The sequence below is a fragment of the Chiloscyllium plagiosum genome, unplaced genomic scaffold (genome assembly GCF_037043375.1).
Source record: "Chiloscyllium plagiosum isolate Xiang-an unplaced genomic scaffold, Cpla_swu_hap1 HiC_scaffold_21, whole genome shotgun sequence".
Lineage (NCBI taxonomy): Eukaryota > Metazoa > Chordata > Chondrichthyes > Orectolobiformes > Hemiscylliidae > Chiloscyllium > Chiloscyllium plagiosum.
The window spans coordinates 103,011,197-103,031,489 of NW_028270159.1; positions in this window are offsets into that span (position 1 = coordinate 103,011,197).

Genomic DNA, 20,293 nt, shown 5'->3' on the forward strand with positions numbered 1-20,293 from the left:
TTCTCTACATACCCCAGTCATCCATTCTACTTAATTGTGACTCAGTACTCACATTGACAACAATGCCCTGTTCCTGATTGAATACTGACGAAAAGTATTCTTTCAGTGTCTCCCCAATCTCTTCAGCCTCCACACGCAACTTCCCACTACTATCCTTGATTGGACCTATTCCTACCCTAGTCATTCTTTTATTCCTGACATACCTATAGAAAGCCTTAGGGTTTTCCCTAATCCTACCAACTAAGGACCTTTCATGTCCCCTCCTTGCTGCTCTTAGCTCTCTCTTCAGGTCCTTCCTGGCTACCTTATAACTCTCAATCGCCCCAATTGAACCTTCACGCCTCATCTTTACATAGGCCGCCCTCTTCCCTTTAACAAGGGATTCCAATTCCTTATTAAACCACGGCTCCCTCACACGATCCTTTCCTCCCTGCCTGACGGGTACATACTTATCAAGGACACTCAATAGTTGCTACTTGAACAAGCTCCACATATCAATTACACCCTTGCCTTGAAGCTTACTTTTCGAAGCCACACATCCTAAGTCATGCCTCACAGCATCTTAATTTCCCTGCCCCCAGCTATAACTCTTGCCCTGCAGTCCACACTTATCCCTCTCCATCACTCGAGTAAAAGTCACCGAATTGTGGTCACTGTCCCCAAAGTGCTCACCTACCTCTAATTCTAACACCTTGCCTGGTTCATTACCCAGAACCAAATCCAGTATGGCCTCACCTCTTGTTGGCCTATCTACATATTGTGTCAGGAAACTCTCCTGCACACATTGGACAAACATCTAAAGAACTTGAGCTATAGCTTTCCCAATCAATGTCAGGAAAGTTAAAGTCCCCCATAACAACCACCCTATTACTTTCACTCTTCTCTTGAATCATCCTCGCAATCCTTTCTTCTAAGTTTCTAGGACTGTTAGGAGGCCTGTAAAAAACTCCTAACAGGGTGAGCTCACCTTTCCTATTCCTAACCTCAGCCCAAACTACCTCAGATGGCGAGTCTTCATCCATCGTCCTTTCCACAGCTGTAATACTATCTTTGACAAGCAATGCCACACCTCCCCCTCTTTTACCCCCACCTCTGACCCTACTAAAACATTTAAACCCTGGAACCTGCAACAGCCAATCCTGTCCCTGTTCTAGCCATGTCTCCGTAATAGCCACAACATCGAAGTCCCAGGTACCAACCCACGCTGCAAGTTCACCTACCTTATTTCATATACTTCTTGCATTGAAGTATACACACTTCAAACCATTTTCCTGTTTACAGACACCCTCCTTTGAAATTGATGCCATGTTCCTGACCTCCCTACATTCCAGGTCCTGCACCCTAAAGCTACAGTCTGGGTTCCCATGCCCCTGCAGAGTTAGTTTAACCCCCCCCCCCCCCCCCCAAGAGCACTAGCAAACCTCCCACCGAGGATACTGGTGCTCCTCAGGTTCAGGTGCAGACCATCCTGTTTATAGAGGTCCCACCTTCCCCAGAAAGAACTCCAGTTATCCAAATACCGGAATCCCTCCCTCCTGCACCATCCCTGTAGCCACGCATTTAACTGTTCTCTCTCCCTATTCCTCGACTCTCTATCACGTGGCACAGTAACAAACCAGAGACAACAACGCTGTTCGTTCTAACTCTGAGCTTCCAACCTAGCTCCCTGAAAGCCTGCCTAACATCCTCAGCACTCCTCCTACCTATGTCATTGGTGCCAATGTGGACCACGACTTCGGGCTGCTCCCCCTCCCCCTTAAGGACCCGGAAAACACGATCAGAGACATCACGTACCCTTGCACCTGGGAGGCAACATACCAAACGTGAGTCTCTCTCGTTCCCACAAAACCGCCTATCTGTGCCCCGAACTATCGAGTCCCCAATTACTATTGCTCTGCTCTTCTCCACCCTTCCCTTCTGAGTAACGGGGACAGGCTCCGTGCCAGAGACCTGAGCCCCGTTACTTGCATCTGGTAAGTCCCCCCCCCCACAAGTATCCAAAACGGTATACTTGTTCTTGAGGGGAACGGCCACAGGGGGTCCCTGCACTGGCTGCTTCCTCCCAGTCCCCCTCACTGTCACCCATCTATCTGCCATCTTTGGAGTTACTACTTCCCTAAAGCTCCGATCTATGACCCCCTCTGCCTCCCGAATGATCCTAAGTTCATCCAACTCCAGCTCCAGTTCCCTAACACGGTCTTGGATGAGCTGGAGATGGGTGCACTTCCTGCAAGTGTAATCAGCAGGGACGACCATGGCATCCCTCACCTCAAACATGTTGCAAGAGGAACATTGCACTGCCTTCACTGCCATCCCTCTGAAAGTAACGTTTTATTTAAAAAAAACTGGGTCTAAAGAATACAACAAGCAAAATGCAGCACTTACCTACTTACCACAACGGGTCTTATTATTTAGGTTAGAGGAGGAGGGCGGGTAGGAGACACTACCTCTGCAGTGCCTCGGGTTCTTCTCCTGCGCGCTTTTAAAGGGGAAAAAAACCTACCCGGCTGCCCCTCCGGTCTTCGTCACTTCCCCCTGCTGCTCCCGCTCTTTCTGTAAAGAGAGAAAAAAAACCGCTGCCTGCTACCGGTAAGTAATTTTAAAGCAAACTGTCTTACCTTAGCTGCTGCTCGCACTCAAAGTCCGTCAATAAACACAGCAATTTAGATCCTATCTACCTTCTCTTGTAAAACAAAAGAACTGGAAATGACATCACCCATCTTAAGAACCCAAGACCGAGAAATAGAGAGGCGCGACATACCATCAGCGCTTCAGCACAGACTCTCACTGATGATGTTAATTAGTCATAGTATCGAATCGTCAGAAAACAAACCTTCAAGCACAGCGAGCTAACTTGCATACATGCAAACTGTTACGAGGTGAGGTGAGCTTTTTTGGGTTTGTGGTTTTAATTAACAGAAGTGCTCGACATAGATGTCTTCACAGTTCGGGGCCCTGCCATAAGGGACTTGGGTAGATTTGAACAGATTTCGGGTACAAAATGTCCCAGCAAATTCCAACACGTTGCAATTAGTGACCTAGTTCTTCAAATAAAACCGGTCGGAAAATCTGTTTAATTTTGTTCACTGGTGGTTGTTTAAATTAAAACTGAGGGAAATGGCTCTTAACATTACTAAAGAGGTTCCCAAATTTGCCAAGAAAGTTGAGAAAGACAGAAGCAGGACATTTATTAGAATTAGCAAATAGGTTGGAATTGGGTTTAACCAGGGACAGAAGGAAAGCTGAAATTATAATGTAGTTGGTCAAGCACATTGATGTATCAGAGAAACAGACAAGTGCAATAGAGTTAGAAAAAACTTAAATTGCAAATATGGCAACTGAAGTTAGAAGACAAAGAAAGAGACGGAAACAGAGTTAGAAAAAAGAGGAGAGGAAAAAGAAAGAGAGAGAGAATTTGAGATTCAGAAGTTGTGAATTAGACAAGAAAGTTAAATTAACAGGATGGAGATGAAGGGAGAACATCGGGATGTATACAACAATGTTAGTACCTTGCCATATTTCGGTGAGAAAAATGTCAAAACCTTTTTTATTTCATTTGAAAAACATGACTCGGCAGATTACATGCCCAGTGAACTTGTGGGTAATGCTAGTTCAGACTAAGCTGGTGGGCACAGCTGGTGAGGCATGTGTAGCACTGTCAGATGATGGGTCAAGAGATTATGCAAATGTCAAATTGGCTAATTTGATTGGTTATGAAATGGTACCAGAAGCACATAGACAGAGGTTCATAAAAATTGAGACGGAACTTGGTCAGACTTATGTTAAGTTTGAAAGAATTAACTACAGTCATTTTGGTAGATGGGTGTTGGACTTAAAAATGGATAAGACCTGTGAGGCTCGAAGAGATATTATTCTGCTGGAGAAGTTTAAAGACTCACTTCCAGAGATGGTAAGATTTCATGTGCACGAACAGAAAGTTCAAGAAGTGAGAAGCACTGCAGAAATGGCAGGTAAATATGCATTGGTGCATGAGATGGAATTTAGCTTCTGGGAGAATTTTCATGCTATGAGGGATAGAAATTGGGAGAAGGGAAGTTCACACATTACAAAGCGAACAGTAGCGCACAATAGTTTACCACAAGTGAAAAAAGAAGCCCAAAGGGGTTGAAAGGAGGTGAAAGGCCTCAGGTGTTCTCAGTATAAGGCAGTGTAATACATAAAATGACAGTGCTGATGGTTTAAGAAGGGCACTGGGAAAAGGTGTTTTCACTGCAGTAAGCTGGGACACACTGTGATGGTCGTTGAAGGAAGGCATTTTGGGGAAAGATGTGGTAGAAGAGGCTAAGCCCAGTGGCATTAGTGAAACTGGTAAAGGAGACCCCAAGTGGAGCCGAGGAGCTGCAGGAAATTGCACAGCCTCGGCACGGGCTGGGTATGGAGGCAGTGCCTGATCTCTCTAAAGAATTCACCTCTGTAGATAAAGTTTACTCAGAAAGAACGGGGGAGTTGGACAAGAAGTTATAATATTGTGAGATATGGGATCTGCTCATTCTCTAATAGTTGAGAAGTGAGGCGCCGGAAAAGCACAACAGATCAGGCAGCATCTGAACAGCAGGACAATCGAATATCAGGCGGAAACCCATCGTCAGGAACATGGTTGGGGGACAAGGGGGCTGAAAGATAAATACGAGGGTAGTAGCTGGGCCTGTGGGAGGGTCACTGGGAAGGCGATAAGAAGATGTAGGTGGGAGTAATAATGATATGTCGGTTGGGAGGATGGAGTCGGTAGGTGGGAAGCAAGCTGGCCAGTTAGGGCGGTTCAAGATGGCAGTGCTAGGTTGAACGGTTGGATCTGGGAGAGGTTGGTGGAGGGGAGATTTGGAATTTGGTGAAGTCAACGTTGATGATGGTTCTAGTTTGAGGGTTCTAGTTGTCCTACCACCTATCCACAACACCCTCCTCTCCGACCTATCACCATCACACCCCACCTGCATCTACCTATCACCTTCCAAGCTATCTTACACCCAGCTCCACCCCCACCCTCCTATTTATTTCTCGGCCCCCTTCCCCCTCCGTTACCCCATCCCCCACTTTCCTGAGAAGGATTTAGGCCTGAAAAGTCAACTCTTCTGCCCCTCGGATGCTGTCTGATTGGCTATGCTTTTCCAGCGCCACACTTTTCAACTCTCATCTCCAGCATCTGCAGCCCTCACTTTCTCTCGGCCTCGAATAGTGAGAGATGAAAGTATTTTCACTCTTTCTGACGTATTAATCAAGATCGTGACAATTTGTGGAATGGGGTTAGAAATTAAGCATTCCCTTGTGTAACATCAGGTTGGAATGCCAAATCAAGGTTGGGGAAGTAACAGTGACAGTGAGTAACAGAGTGTCATTTCCAGGAATACAGTTTGTTCTTGTGAACGATTTAACAGGATCCAAATTGGGCGTAGCACCCCTTGTGTTGGAGAAGGCAAAAGGCAAACAAGGGAATTGGGGAGTTAAAAGAAAAATACCCAGGATTTTTCCAGACTGTATAGTAACAAGATTGTGGGCAGCACGGTGGCACAGTGGTTAGCACTGCTGCCTCACAGTGCCAGAGACCCGGGTTCAATTCCCACCTCAGGCAACTGTCTGTGTGGAGTTTGCACATTCTCCCCGTGTCTGCGTGGGTTTCCTCCGGGTGCTCCGGTTTCCTCCCACAGTCCAAAGATGTGCGGGTCAGGTGAATTGGCCATGCTAAATTGCCCGTAGTGTTAGGTAAGGGGTAAATGTAGGGGCATGGGTGGGTTACGCTTCGACGGGTCGGTGTGGACTTGTTGGGCCGAAGGGCCTGTTTCCACACTGAAATGTAATCTGTAATTCCACTGTCATAAGTTAGAGGAGGAAGGAAAACCAAAATAAAAAGCCAAAGGAGATGATGCTCAGTGAACTGTCACGGTGCAGAAAAAACCTGAACAGGCAGAGGATCAGGCAGAGGATCAGGCAGGGGTGTTTAGTCCTGAAAGGCTAATGGACCTACAACAGATATATATATACACACACATACACATGCACACACACAAAAAAAGGAATCAAAATATATTTTCGAACGTTATTAACTTAACGATAGAATGCTAAAATTAAAATGGAGACCCCGATAGGTTCGTGCAGAAGGGAAATGGGCCGAAGTGCACCACATTGTTTTCGGAATAGCGTAAAGTGTTACGGGGAGCACATAAACTAACTGCAGGGGGTCACCTAGGTGTACAGAAGACTCAGGCTAAGGTACAGAGGCATTTCTAGTGGCCTGGAATGCACACGGACGTGGTTATTTTTTGATGTACATGTCCAACATTCTAAATGGTAGGGAAGTCACAGGCAGTACTAAAGCCAGCACCTTTGTTACCAATTCCTGCATTCGAAGAACATTTCATGTGGGTTATGATTAGTTGTGTAGCTCCCCTATCTAAAATAAAAGTGGAAACCAATATTTGCTAGCCATAATGGATGTGTCTACCAGATTCCCAGAGGCAATTCTATTATGGAGTCATGATTCGGAGATGCTGGTGTTGGTCTGGGGTGGACAAAGTTAAAAATCACACAACACCAGGTTATAGTACAACAGGTTTAATTGGAAGAACACTAGCTTTCGGAGCGACGCTCCTTCATCAGGTGATTGTGATTGAAAGCTAGTATGCTTCCAATTAAAAGTGTTGCACTATAACCTGGTGTTGTGTGATTTTTAACTATTATGGAGTGTTAAGGTAAAAAGGGAGGTGGAGGAGTTGGTAGCTTTCTTTACTCACTGTGGGCTCCGCAGAAAGATTCAGTCAGACCAAGGTCTCATTTTACCGCTCAGCTGTTCAAGGAAGTCATGGATAGTTTAAGGAAGTCATGGATAGCTTAGGCATACAGCACTTCAAATCAAGGGTGTCCCATCCTGAATCCCAGGCACCCTTGGTAAGTTAGCATCAGGTGCTGAAGACCATATTAACAGCGTACTGTCAGGATTACCGGAATGATTGGAATGAAGGTGTCTCATTAAATTGTTTGCCATTAGACAAAAATTATTTGCCCCAAATTAATCTACTCAGTTTACTTCCTTTGAGTTAATATTTGAAGTCAGAGGTCCTTTGGAATTAATTGAATATAAATTGACAGGACCGAAGTCAGAGATCTCACACTCGGATTATATATGTGAGGTGAGGGAGAGATTTGATGGAGTAGGTGAGTTAGCTAAACAGCATAGAATGAAGCACGTGGCAGATAAAAACTCTGACATTTTGACGATTTCCTGTGGGGATGACGTATTAGTATTGTCACCAGTGATAGGAATCCCCTTCAATGCCAGGTTTAGGGACTCAGGAACAGAGTTATGGTCAGATGGACAAATTGTGTAGTTTATCTGTATGATGTAGTGATTTTTAGCAAGTGACTGAAAGCTCACGTGTTACAGCTGCCAGAGCATGTTGAACGTTTACAAGAAGCAAACTTTGTAATAAACTTAAAGAAAACTGAATTCGCGAAGGCAGAGGTGACGTTCGTGGGACATTACATTGGACATGGAAGGTTGACCCCATGGAACACAAAGACAAAGGGCTTTGAGGAATTTCCACAACCATCCTCGAAGAAAGAGGGTTTTTGGAACTGAGTGGATTCGATCGGAAGTTTGTTCCAAACTTCAGCAGCATATTGGCACCACTGATGGATTTAGTAAAGAAGGAAACATAATTGTGGTGGACAGAACAATGCCAGGAGGCATTTGAGAATTTTAAAGCAGGATTAATCACCGCACCAGTTTGAGCTACACCAAATATTTTGAAACCCTTTCAAAATTCTATTTGCTTCTAGGGATATAGGAGTTGGAGTTGTATTGATACAGTAAGATGATGATGGAATTGAATGGCTAATTGGCTACTTGTCGAAAAAACGCAATATCCACCTGAAAGAAAAATACAACATTCTCCATTATTGAAAAAGGATGATTAAGTTTCGCACTGACCTGACAATATTTTAATGTTTATGTGACTAATAAAATGTCGGAGATGGTTGTGGACAACGACAAACCTCTCGCGTTTTTTGGAATATTTAAAGTCCAGAATATGAGAGCATTTCATTGGAGTCTTATCACACCGACTTTAAACTTACAAAATGTACATGCTGTGGGTCCTAAAATGTGATAGCAGATGTGTTATCGTGGATTTAAAGGAAAAAGTTTAGATAAGATTTGACTTATTCCAGTTTATATAGGTGTGTAAGATTAATATGACTGATATAACTGAGATTAATACTTTTGTATTTCATAATAATGGGATTAAGAATTAGAAGAAAAGAAACGAAGCCATCTTTTCATTCTGATTTTTTTTTTCTGAAGGAGGGAGGTCTTATGAACCAGAAAGCATGTCAGCTCACTTTAAGACAGAACAGGTTTTGTTGAATAGAAAGTACAGCACAGATGCCAGCTAAATGTCAGATTGTTCCATATGTCACAGTTAGCTGTGAAATGGATACCTGAGTTTTGGTTGCTGTTTTGACAACAATTCAAACACAACCAAAGTGTTTAAATAATGGTCAGGATACCAGAAGCCAACGGAATTTGAATATTATTGTTTATACACCTGGAAAGCAATCAAATTATGAGAATTGTTGTATCATGGGGAGTATATAAACCCAGCATTTGAACACTAGAGGGAGAGCCACTGCCATCCAACAGCAGAGTTACTGCTATAGAGCAGGAGTGCTAACTGGCCATCTTAAAAACTCTCTTTCAAGGATACATGTTCATGTCAAACCAACTTGCAATAAAAAATGACCCAGGGAGATCAGCAGCTGGAAGAGTGAACACAGCGGGGAAGATAGAGACTGTGTGGTCTTGAGATTGTAATGTTTAATATGTGGGCTGTTCGAACAGAATTTTTTACAGAGTCGGAGTCAGATAGTAAGTAGCTAAGAAAAGAGGGGCTTGTATTTGTGAATAGTTGTTGTTTAGTGTTCACTATTAAAGTTAAGAAACTAACTTGTTATTTTTTGTATAAGTCGTGGAATGTAGGTGATCTGTGTCACTCATATTTTAACAGATTACGAGGTGAGGCGAGCTTTTCTGGGTGTTTGGTTTTAATTAACAGAAGGGTTCGACTCCACCTTGTAAATGTCCACCCACGCTAACCCCAATTCCCTGCAGTTGGCCCATATCCTTCCAGTCCATTCCTATTCACATATTTATCCAAATGCGTTTGAAATGTTGTTAATGTACCCCCCAACCACGTCTGCTGGCAGCTCATCCGTACACCAGCCATTTATGTAAATAAGTGGTCCCTCAGATTCTCTGTTAGTCCTTCCCCTTTAACCTTAAACTGATCGTCTCTCGTTCTCGATTCTCTGAACCTTGGAAAAAGACTGAGAGCATTAACCCTACCATCGTGATTTTATACAGCTCTATAAGGACTCTCTCAGTCTCCTACATGCTAAAGAAAAAGGTCCGAGCTTGTCCAACCCCTGCCTATAACTCAGACCATTGGGTCCTGGCAACATCCTTGAAAATTTCTTCTGCACTCTTTCTAATTTAATAGCGTCCTCCCCATAACAAGGTGACAAAACTGAACAATACTCCAAGTGCGGCCTTACCAAAGTCCTGTGTAACTGCAACATAAATTCCCAACTTCTGTACTCCATGTCCTGCCTGATGAAGGCCAATGTGCCAAATGCCTTCTTCACTGCCCTGCCTACCTGTGGCTCCACTCTCAGAGAACCGTGCACCTGAACCCCAAGGTCTCTCTGCCCACTACACCCTTGAAGATCCTCCCATTCACCATGAAACTCCTCCCTTGCTTTGAGTTCCCAAAATGTAAGACATCACGCATCTATATTAAATTCCATTTGCCATTTCTCGGCCCACTTCCCCACCTGAGTGAGGTCCTGCTGCAATTTCTGATAAACCTCCTCACTGAACATGCTCCCACTTACTTTAGTGTCATCTGCAAACTTACTAATCATAACTTGTACATTCACAACCAATTCATAGATAACAAACAACAATGGACCCAGCCTCCAGTCTGACAAGCATCCTTCCACTAAACCCTCTGCTTCCTACCATCAAGCCAACTGTGTATCCAATTGGCCAGTTCCCCCAGCATTCCACGTGATGGAAGCTTCCAGAGCATCCTGCCGTGTGGGACCTTATCAAAGGCCTTACTGAAATCCATAGATACTATATCTACCCCTCTGTCCTCATCAACCTTCCTGGTCACTTCATCAAAGAACTCAAACAAATTTGGGAAGCATGATCTCCCACTCACAAATCTATGCTGACTGCTCCGAATCAAACCCTGTGAAGGTAATGGGTACAGTCAATGGTATGCTGTCCTTCATTTTATGATGATTCGAGAACATAAGTAAAGCCATCTTCCTGCAGTTTTAGAGCCTTGCTGAGAGAGCATTTGGGGCAATCTCTAGAGATTTGATCTCCTTTGTAAGGAATGATCTCCTTACCACAGACACGGGTGATGGTAACATGAGGATAGAGTGAAGAAGCTAAGTGTTTAACCTGTAGAGATGTAAGGGATAAAGAAATGGTGACGCTGAAACATGAGGAGTGGCAGCGATCACTTATTTGCAAAAGAGACATTGATAGGGTGAGAAATTCCATGCTTTACCCAGGATTGATTGGTTTGATTTATTGCCACGTGTACCTCAGTACAGGGAAACACTTTATTTATGAGCAGTGGATACAGGTCATCGTAAGCATGGCCAGACAGATCATAGGGTGGACATAGACTTGGACAGAGTAAGGCACACAAGTTACACGGAACTGGACGTGCACTAGACAAGATCAACATGAATAATATCAGCATTATTTGAACTTAGTGAGTCCATTCATCGGTCTAACGTGGCCTTTCCTAATAGTTTATATGCCTAGATTAACTGTCCCCAGTTAATGTGCAGTCGGCGTGTGAACCTGTACTGAACGTCAGGTTGCTCACAATCCCCAACAGCAGCCACAATACCCTCCATCTGAAACAGGTAGCCATATCCACCAGCTTCCGTCCTGCATAAAGAACAGCAGGCTGTCTTCTCGGAAATGAAAGGTGCCTTCTTGAGACCTCACACAAGACATATGGCTTCCCTCCTCACTCCTCATGGCGAGAAAACCATGTTAAAGTCCCACGTGTGTGTCATGAGCAATGGAGCCAGAAGGAACAACATGGAGCAGCCTGTCTGTGCAGCCTCAGCTCCAGTTGTTCATCATGTTAGAGCATCTATTAGGAGACAGTGAGGGCTGCCCATGCTGGAGATCAGAGTAGAGCATCAATTGCTGGAAAAGCACAGCAAGACAATCGACGTTTTGGGCATAAGCAATTCATCAGAATCAGCATCAATTAACTCATTCTGCCCCTGTGTAAGTGCATTGAGGTGGGAATGGCCTCCTACTGTTCCTGTATAAGTGGCTCAACTGACTGAATAGCCTCCTACTGTTCCTGTATAAGTAGCTCAACGGGCTGAATGGCCTCCTCTTGTTCATGTGTAAGTAACTCAAGGGGCTGAATGGCCTCGTTCTGTTTCTGTGTAATTGACTCAAGGGACTGAATGACTTCTTCCTTGTTCAATTGGACAGGGCCAAGGGCCTGACTGGTTAGCCCTGGTTCCTGTTTAATAGGTCGATGTACTGACAAGGGTGATGATGCTGCAGCTTTAAGAATTATTTTGTCCTGGTTTCTTTGAAGAGAGAGATTGAATGATCATTAACAAGCTGGTTAGTTAAGACCACTGAGTAAACAGCGAGGGAGGCCTTGGGTTTATTTTAGTGCAGCCTGAATGGATGTGGCCAGCTCTCACAGATTAGGATCTTTGAGTTTGTGGCAATCTGTGACTGAATACTCAGTTTTGCCAAGGGCTGTGTTTATGGGATTTTCGTGTATCGGGCCAGTTCATTACTAATAGCTCCACGATCAATTATTCTGTTAACTTGTCCAATAGAATTAAGTTATTCTAATTTCCTCTTTCTTTGCTTTCATTTTATCTTTCGTGTTTAAATAAATAGTGTTTAGCTTCAAACCGAGTAGTTTGACCTGTCACATTGCATCTGGAACAGACCCTTTACATTCCCTTTAAAATAAGAAAACATTAGGATCTACGCTACCGCCTTCAAATATTGTCGAGGGGCTCTTGTGTGATCCATCACACTAGACTCCTTCTCTTCCTGAGTAATAGGCTGGAGGCTCTGAATGGGCTGTCCCTGTTCTTCTCCAATAATGTCAATGGGCTGAATGGCTTCCTCATATTCCTGTGAAACCAGCGTGAGTTGCTGAATGAACTCTATTTCACTGTGGCAATGTGCAGTGTCAGGCAGTGCTGTTACACGAATGTTACAGACACTTTAACAGCACAAGTCTCAATGGAGTCTGGGTCTTGCTGCTCATGGACACAGACCAGTTCAGGAGCTGACGGGCAACAAAATGTTCTGAACATTGTGGAATCTTCAGTGACCATCCCCACTTCTGATCTTATGTTGGTGAGGGTGGGGACGGGAGACATTGATGAAGCAGCTGAAGCTGTTTGTGAAGTGGAACCTACCCTGAGGATCTCCCACAGAGGTGACCCAGGACTGAGATGATGAACATCTTCCTTTGTGCCATGTTTGACTCCAAACACTGGAGAGTTTACTCTGATTCCCATTAAGTCCAGTTTTGTTAAGCTCCTTGATGTCAACAGAAGGCAACCACTGCCTTGATATCAGGGCCAGTCATTTTTTACCTGAACCCTTGTGTCAGCCTCTTTTGTTCATATCAATAGGCCATGGTATAGGAGCAGCAAGTGTTTTCTTCAAACAGATGGGATTGAATGTCAGGATTTCTCGTCTCAAGAGTGTTCGGGGAGTTGGGTGACTGAAATTATTTGAAGAGGAGGTACTGGATATTGACCTGTCAGAGAGGTGAGGGCTATGAAGAATTGGGTATGGAAGAGGATTTGAGACCAAGAGCAGATCAGGCATGATCTTAGTGAAGGGCAAGGCAGGCTTGGGGAGTGAACGACCTGCCCCTGTATCTGATCTTCGCCCATTCTGTTATTGGAAAGTTAGTGGGTGTTATTTTCCTGAATGTTATGGTTTTGAATATTGCAGACAGGGAGACCAGAGGATTTGGTGAGCCAGCGCTGAGTGAGGTATGGGGGCTGTATTCACAGTGAAACTGGGTCTACAACATGACCAACAAATGAAGCATAAGTTGCAGAGAGGGGAAGCTCTGTAAAGAGAGATGAGGGGCCTCTTTCATACCCGTGCCTGGGTTTTCCAATTATATTTCCCAAATCACCTCGAAACATGTGGGGCAGTCTTCAAGGGCCAAATGGTCTCCTTTGTTTCAGTGCAACAGGTTATAGGAGTAAGTGGCCTCCAACTGTTCCTGTCCAGCAGGTTTGAGGGGCTGAATGGAACACGGGAACATGGGACTGAGGAACAGGAGAGGGTCATTAGACATTTTGAGCCTTCTCCACCAGGCACTAAAATTGTGGCTGATCAGGTTGGGGCCTACTTTTTTGTCTATATCCCATTATCCGTTATTCACTTCTCTACCAAATATTTACCTAACGCATCTTTCAATCAATGTGAACATAGAGGCACGATAAACTTCCAGTGAAGAGATTTCCGACTTGAAAGGTCCTTTCAGAATTTTTCATCATCCCTCTTATAGAATAAGAGAATCATGCAGAACGGAAACAGACCCGTTAGTCCAATCTGTTCACTCCGATCAGATATCAAATCTGATCCAGTCCCATTTGCCAGCAATTGGCCAATATCCCTCCTCTTTCAGATACTTTTTAAATGTGCGATTGTAACCGTCTTCAGCACTTCCCCTAACAGCACTTTCTGTACACACACCACTCTCTGTGTGAAACATTTATCTTCAGGTCTCTTCTAAATCAATTCCCCTCGCCTTCAACCTATGCCCTCTTGTTCTGGACTCCCCTACCCTGGGGAGCAGAACGTGGCTGTTCAGAATATCCATGCCCCTGCTGGTTTTATAAACATCTGTAATGTTACCCCTCAACCTCTGACACTCCGGGGGGAAACACCTCAACGGAATCAGCCTCTCCCTGCAGTCAAACCTCCAGTCCTGGAACATATGTGTAAGTCATTTCTGCAGAAAACCGAGTTGTACACAGTATTCTTAAAGTGGCCTCACCAACATCCTGTACAGATGCAACATACCACCACAACCCCTATACTCAATGCTCTGACTGATTAAGGCAAATGTGCCAAATGTGTTCAGCACCACTCTGTCTACCTGCGACTCCACTTTCAAGGAACAATGTACCTGCAACCCTATGCCCCTTTGTTTCACAACATGCCCCAGGACCTGACCATGAAGTATATAATGTCTGCCCTGATTTGCCTTCCCAAAATGCAAAACCTCGTATTTATCTAAATTAAACTTCATCTGTCACTCCTTGCACCTTTGTCCCATCTATTTATCGTATCGTTGTACTCTGAGATAATCTACTAAACCACCATTCTGATATAATCTGCAAACTTACTCTGTCCTCAATATTCACAACTAAATCCTTCACATAAATGATGAAATGCAGTGAACTCAGTACGGATTCTTACAGCACACTGCTGCTCACAAGCCTCCAGTCTGAAAAATATCCCACTTCCTTCAAGCCAATTGTAACTAGCTTCTTCTGTATCCCAAGTGACCCAACCTTACTCATTTGTCTACCAATTAGAATGAAATACCATCTATGAAGACAGATTGAGTAGGATAGGCTTATTTTCACTAGAAAAAGGAGATTGAGGGGGGACCTGATTGAGGTTTACAAAATCATGAAGTGTATAGCCAGGGTGGATAGAGACAAGCTGTTTCCCAGGTTGAAGGATTCAGTCACGAGAGGTCGTGCTTTCAAAGTGAGAGGTGGAATGGTTAAGGGGGATACGCGCGGTAAGCACTTCACACAGAGGGTGGTGGGCATTTGGAACGCGTTGCCAGCAGAGGTGGTAGAGGCAGGCACGGTCGATTCATTTAAGATGCATCTGGACAGATGCATGAGTAAGTAGTGAGCAGAGGGATCAGATCCTTAGGAATTGTCCGACAGATTTAGACAGTACATTTGGATCGGCTCAGGCTTGGAGGGCGAAGGGCCTGTTCCTGGCCTGTAATTTTTCTTTGCTCTTTGTTCTTTAAATGAACAACTTGCTGAGGTCCATATAGACAATGTCACCCAAACTGCCTTCATCAATCTTCTTTGTTACCTCTTAACCAAATTAATGAGACATGATTTCCCATGCAGAAAGCTACGCTGTGTACTCCGATTAGCCCTTGCCTTCCCAAATGTATGTAAATTCTATCCCTCAGAATCCCCTCCAACAACTTACCCACCACTGACATCAGGATCATCGTTCTATAGTTCCCCGGCTTTTTGGGTCACTGTTTGCTTTTCTCGTCCCACTCCTGCACTGCTCACAACAGATGTTAAATGTAACCAGGTTGGTGTCATGCCGATCATGTCGGTCTCAGACTGGGTCAGGGTCAGTTTTAGGAACAAGTCAAGCTAGTTTCTGTAATCTGCTCAAATAGCACGTTTTTGATCCAGAGCAATGTTACTCAAACTATGATGGAAAGATGCATGTTTGGGTGTTGAAAATATATAATCAATATTTCCTTTTCTAAAAACACTGACACACACACACACACACACATAAACAAAATCTCTGCAACTTTAACTTGAAAGAACTTTGACCAGATATTATTGTAACTCATGACAAAAGGAAAAATTGCAAGATTTTCCAAAACTTCATTCTGCTTCTGAAGATATTGTACTCACACAGCTGCTAGCAATGAGATTCCACCCTGGGAGAGTTGGATTTGGCTGAATTCCATTTGCTTTAGGCAGTGAGTAGATTCCAATGGATGCTGGTCAGGGAGCACCCAAAGGGTAGCATGGTGGTTAGCATTGCTGCCTCGCAGCACCAGGGGCTTGGGTTCGATTCCAACCTTGGGTGACTGTCTGTGTGAAGTTTGCACATTCTCCCCTTGTCTGTGTGAGCTTCTAATGGGTGATCCCGTTTCCTACCACAGCTCAAACTGTGTAGGTTAGATGGATTGATCATGCCAAATTGTCTGTAGTTTTCAAGGGTTTCTAGGTTAGGTGCATTAGTCAGGGGTAAATATAGAGGAATGTGTTGGGAAGGTTGGTATGGATTTGTTGGGCCGAAGGGCTTGTTTCAACACTGCAGGGATTCTATTCCAATAAGAATGGTAACGATGACTGTAGAGTTCGTTTTAGCTCGCACACATTGCTGTGATGAGGAACAATGAAGGAGAGAGAGTGCAATAGGCCGTTCCTTCTCGGACAGATTACATTTTCTCCCTCTCTGAGCTGAGTCACACAATAATGTCATCCTCTCCCAAGCTGGACCATGTGAGGTCTCCTTGTACATGGTCCAAACTATGTCTCCATCACATTCCCTGTTCCATGTTGTTGCATCATTGCTGCTGTCATACACAGAGCCATACCCTTCGCAGAAAATGGTCTCGGCCGATTTGAAATATGTTTACATAGCCCCGCGTCATTAAAAAACTGAAATGTTTAATTTATTCAGAATCCCTAAGTTAAAATGCATGCATTTTTAAAGAAATGCATAAATTGCTGGAAAAGCTTTGCAGGTCTGTCAGCATCCAGATGCCTTTTACATGCTATATTTGTACCAGCCTCCACCACTTCCTCTGGCAGCTCATTCCATACACACACCAACCTCTGCGTGAAAAGGTGCCCCTTAGGCCTTTTCAAAAATGTTCCCCTTTCACTGTCAACCAACGCCCTCTAATTTTAGACGCCCCTAATCTGGGAAAAACCCTGACTACTCACCCTATCCATGACCATTCTGATTTTATAAACCGTTACTGCTGTGAAATATGGCCCCAATCAACACGAATGGCTGTACTTTCAGTTATCCTGGGCCTAAATTCTGAAATTCAATACTGACACCTCTTCCTTCTCCATCAAGTCACAATTATAAATCCATTTTAATCAGTTTGTTCAGATGTATCATGAGGCACTTCTGTGAGCTTTACACCTAGACCTTTGTGCAATGAGGTTGGGATACTGGTATCACTCTGCAATACCCATAAAGCTGTAACATTATTCTCCTCTGTGGTTTGTTCATCAGTCTGTTCAGACATGCTGGGACATACCTCTGCAACAGGCAGGACTTGAATCCAGGCCTTCTATTCCAGACCTAGGAACACTACCACACAATTTCAGGAATTGGAATCAAATCCAGAGCTCTGGCTCAGAGACAGGGACACTACCCACTACACTACCATACCCAGATTTTGGTTCATATTTTAGTGCCCATCTTTCAGCTTGGTGTGGATTTATTATAATCAGGTTACCATTACTGAATTACAAACAACACTTTGCATTATTAAACAAATGCAAGACATTTGTCTCAACTGTAGGATATTGAGTGTATGTGCTGTGCCATCGAAATTAACTATAAACATCTTTAAATTGCTATTATCTGTGGTCTGCAATATGAGAAAAAGAAATCCTGCTGACACAATCTGCCCAATGAAGCGTCTCAAATAGATATTTATTACTGAACACCAGAGACGAAGGAAGAGCTTTACTTCTGGTCACAACACATTGATCACCCTTACCCACCTCTAACGTGCGACTGCCCTCTTCCTAAAATGAAATGACACCAGGCCGCTGATTACTCTCCAGCCTCTCCTCCCCACTGACTGTGTCAGCAATCTCTCTCTCCTCGCCCTAACCACACAAGGCAAACCAAGCTCAGGGTCTTTGTGAAAATCAAGGCCGGAGTGTGCAGGCATCCTGGAGAGGGATGGGCATTTTAAAATTGAAGAGGGAGGGTGAGGTGGCAGTAATATCACTCACTGGGCTGAGGGGTGGCAGATGGAGTGTAGTTTGGATTAATGCGAGGTATTGGATTTGGTAAATCAAACAACAGCAGGACCTATACAATTAAAAGCAGAGCCTTTGGCAGTGTTGTAGGACAGAGACCTAGCTGTCAGGTATAATTCTTTAAAATTTGCATCTCATATAGATAGTGTGGTTAAGAAGGTGTTTAACACACTTGTCTTCATTGGTCAGACCTTTGAGTATCAGAATTGGGACGTCATGTTGTGGTTGTACAGGATATTGGTGAGACCTCTTCTGGAATACTGTGTCCAGTCTGGTCACCCTGCCCACTAATTCCATCGGCACACCACCCTCTGGGTGAAAAAGCTGCCCCTTAGGTCACTCTTAAATGTTTCCCCTCTCACCTTAAGCCTATGCCCTCTAGTTTTGGACTTCCCGTACCCTTGGAAAACACCTTGACTGTTCACTTTGATATTACTGACCTTGATATTATTAAGCTGGAGAGGGTTGAGAACAGATTAATCTGTATGTTGCTGGGAAAGGAGGGAGTGAGCTATAAGGAGAGGCTGGGTCGGCTGGGACTCGTTTCACTGGAGAGTATGAGACTAAGGGGTAACTTTACAGAGGTTTATAAAATCATGAGGGGTACAGATAAGCTGAAGGGCTGATGTCTTTTCCCTAGAGTTGGGGATTCAAAACTGAGGGATATTTTAAGGTGCGAGGAAAAAGATTTACAAAAGTCACGAGAGGTAAATATTTTAGACAGAAGCTGGCATGTGTGTGGAATGAACTTTCAGAGGAAGTGGTGAAAGCAGGGACAGCTACAACGTTTAAAGGACATTTCGATCAGTACATGGATAAGACATCAGTTTGGATGGTGCTGTGAGCAACTGCCCTCTCCCTCCCCATCTCTGAATGAATCCCTGTTAGTTTTCACCCTCTGCCAATGCCTGTGCAGTGGCGTGGGGAGGCCAGCAGAGGGTGACATTGCATTACTTTAAGCACCACAGAGACTGCCAGACTTGCCCCACCCAGAGACACACAGATACACGCACAGCAATTGTTAGGACACAACATTGAGCTCATCTGGTAATTTAAACTAAACATAAAGAAATGCTCAATTTGCTTTGTAAACTGTTAAAATATGAGGGACAGGTCTGCCAAATTCTACTGTTTAAATAAAAACATCAATTTATTTTTTGACTCTGAAAGTGAACATTTTACATTAACTATTCACAATTCTGGGACCCTCTTTCTCTTAACTGCTTATTACCCGACTCCAGCTCGATAGCAATATACTGTTTCTGGGTCTGCCATCCTCTCATATCACAGGTGCCTGTAAGCTCTCAGTTCAGAGCAGCATTCACCCTCTCTTAAAGGTACAGTACACGCTTTCAACTTCATCACATTATCCCCTGGTGAATATCGATAAGTGGGACCGATCTGGATTTCTTTTGCTCTGTGGTTTGTCAATATTTCATTTGCTCCGTCTGGTGTGTGCAGGATTTTTGTTGCTCCATTGACAGCATGTCATTATTCGACTCTGTCCATAGGAATATATCAGTATTTCACTTGCTCACACTCGTGTGTGTGGGGCAGAATTTCAGTTGTTACATGGGGACTGTGACGCTATGACAATCTCAATGTTTGTAGATGGCACCGAACCTGGAAAGACTCTGAAGTCTATGGAGGAGAGTGTGGAACTCTAACAGGACAGTGACACGTTGGTGCAGTGTTCAGGTGTAAGGCAGATGGGGATCAGTGCAGAGCAGTGTGAGGTGATACACTTCGGTAGGAACGACAACGAAAGACAGTTTAAAACAGGCTGTGCCATTACAAAGGAGCTGCAGGACCAGAGAGCGCTGGGTGTATAGGAGCACAGATTGTTGAAGATGTCAGGACAAGTGGGGAGAGCAGTAACTATCACAGATTAGTTTCAGTATCTGAGCTGTTTCCAGGAGGAGGTGTAGGAGGGATTCTCCATGCTCCCTTCCTGGGAGGTGGTGGTGACGATGTGTTGTAAACCCACCCTCCTGCCCACCGAGACCGTGGGGTTTCCATTTGTACCAGCTCAACACAAAAGGGAGATGGCATCAGGGCCACGGCTCCTAAGTTGTGTCGGGGAGAAACGGAGCTGCCAGGGGGTTTAAAGTGAGAATTGCCCTTCACTGAACATTGCTCCTTACTCGGTCGGTGGGACGTGGATGTTTCAGAATCTCCACGTGAGGCATCCCAGTGCTCTCCGGCTCGTACCAGGGTCCTCCCCACATGGCGGGGGGAGGGGGGTGAGGGAATGGATATCGGGCACTCCACCATCCAGCTTGGCCCTTCCTGTGCTATTCCCGGCTGTTTCTCTTGGAATGGAGGAAGGGAGGGAGGGAGTGGGAGGCCCTGCTGTTAGTGCTGGTGTAGGTGGGGGTTGGGGGAGGTATGGTGGGGTGTCCGGAGGGAGTCAGTCCACAGTGTTGTATCT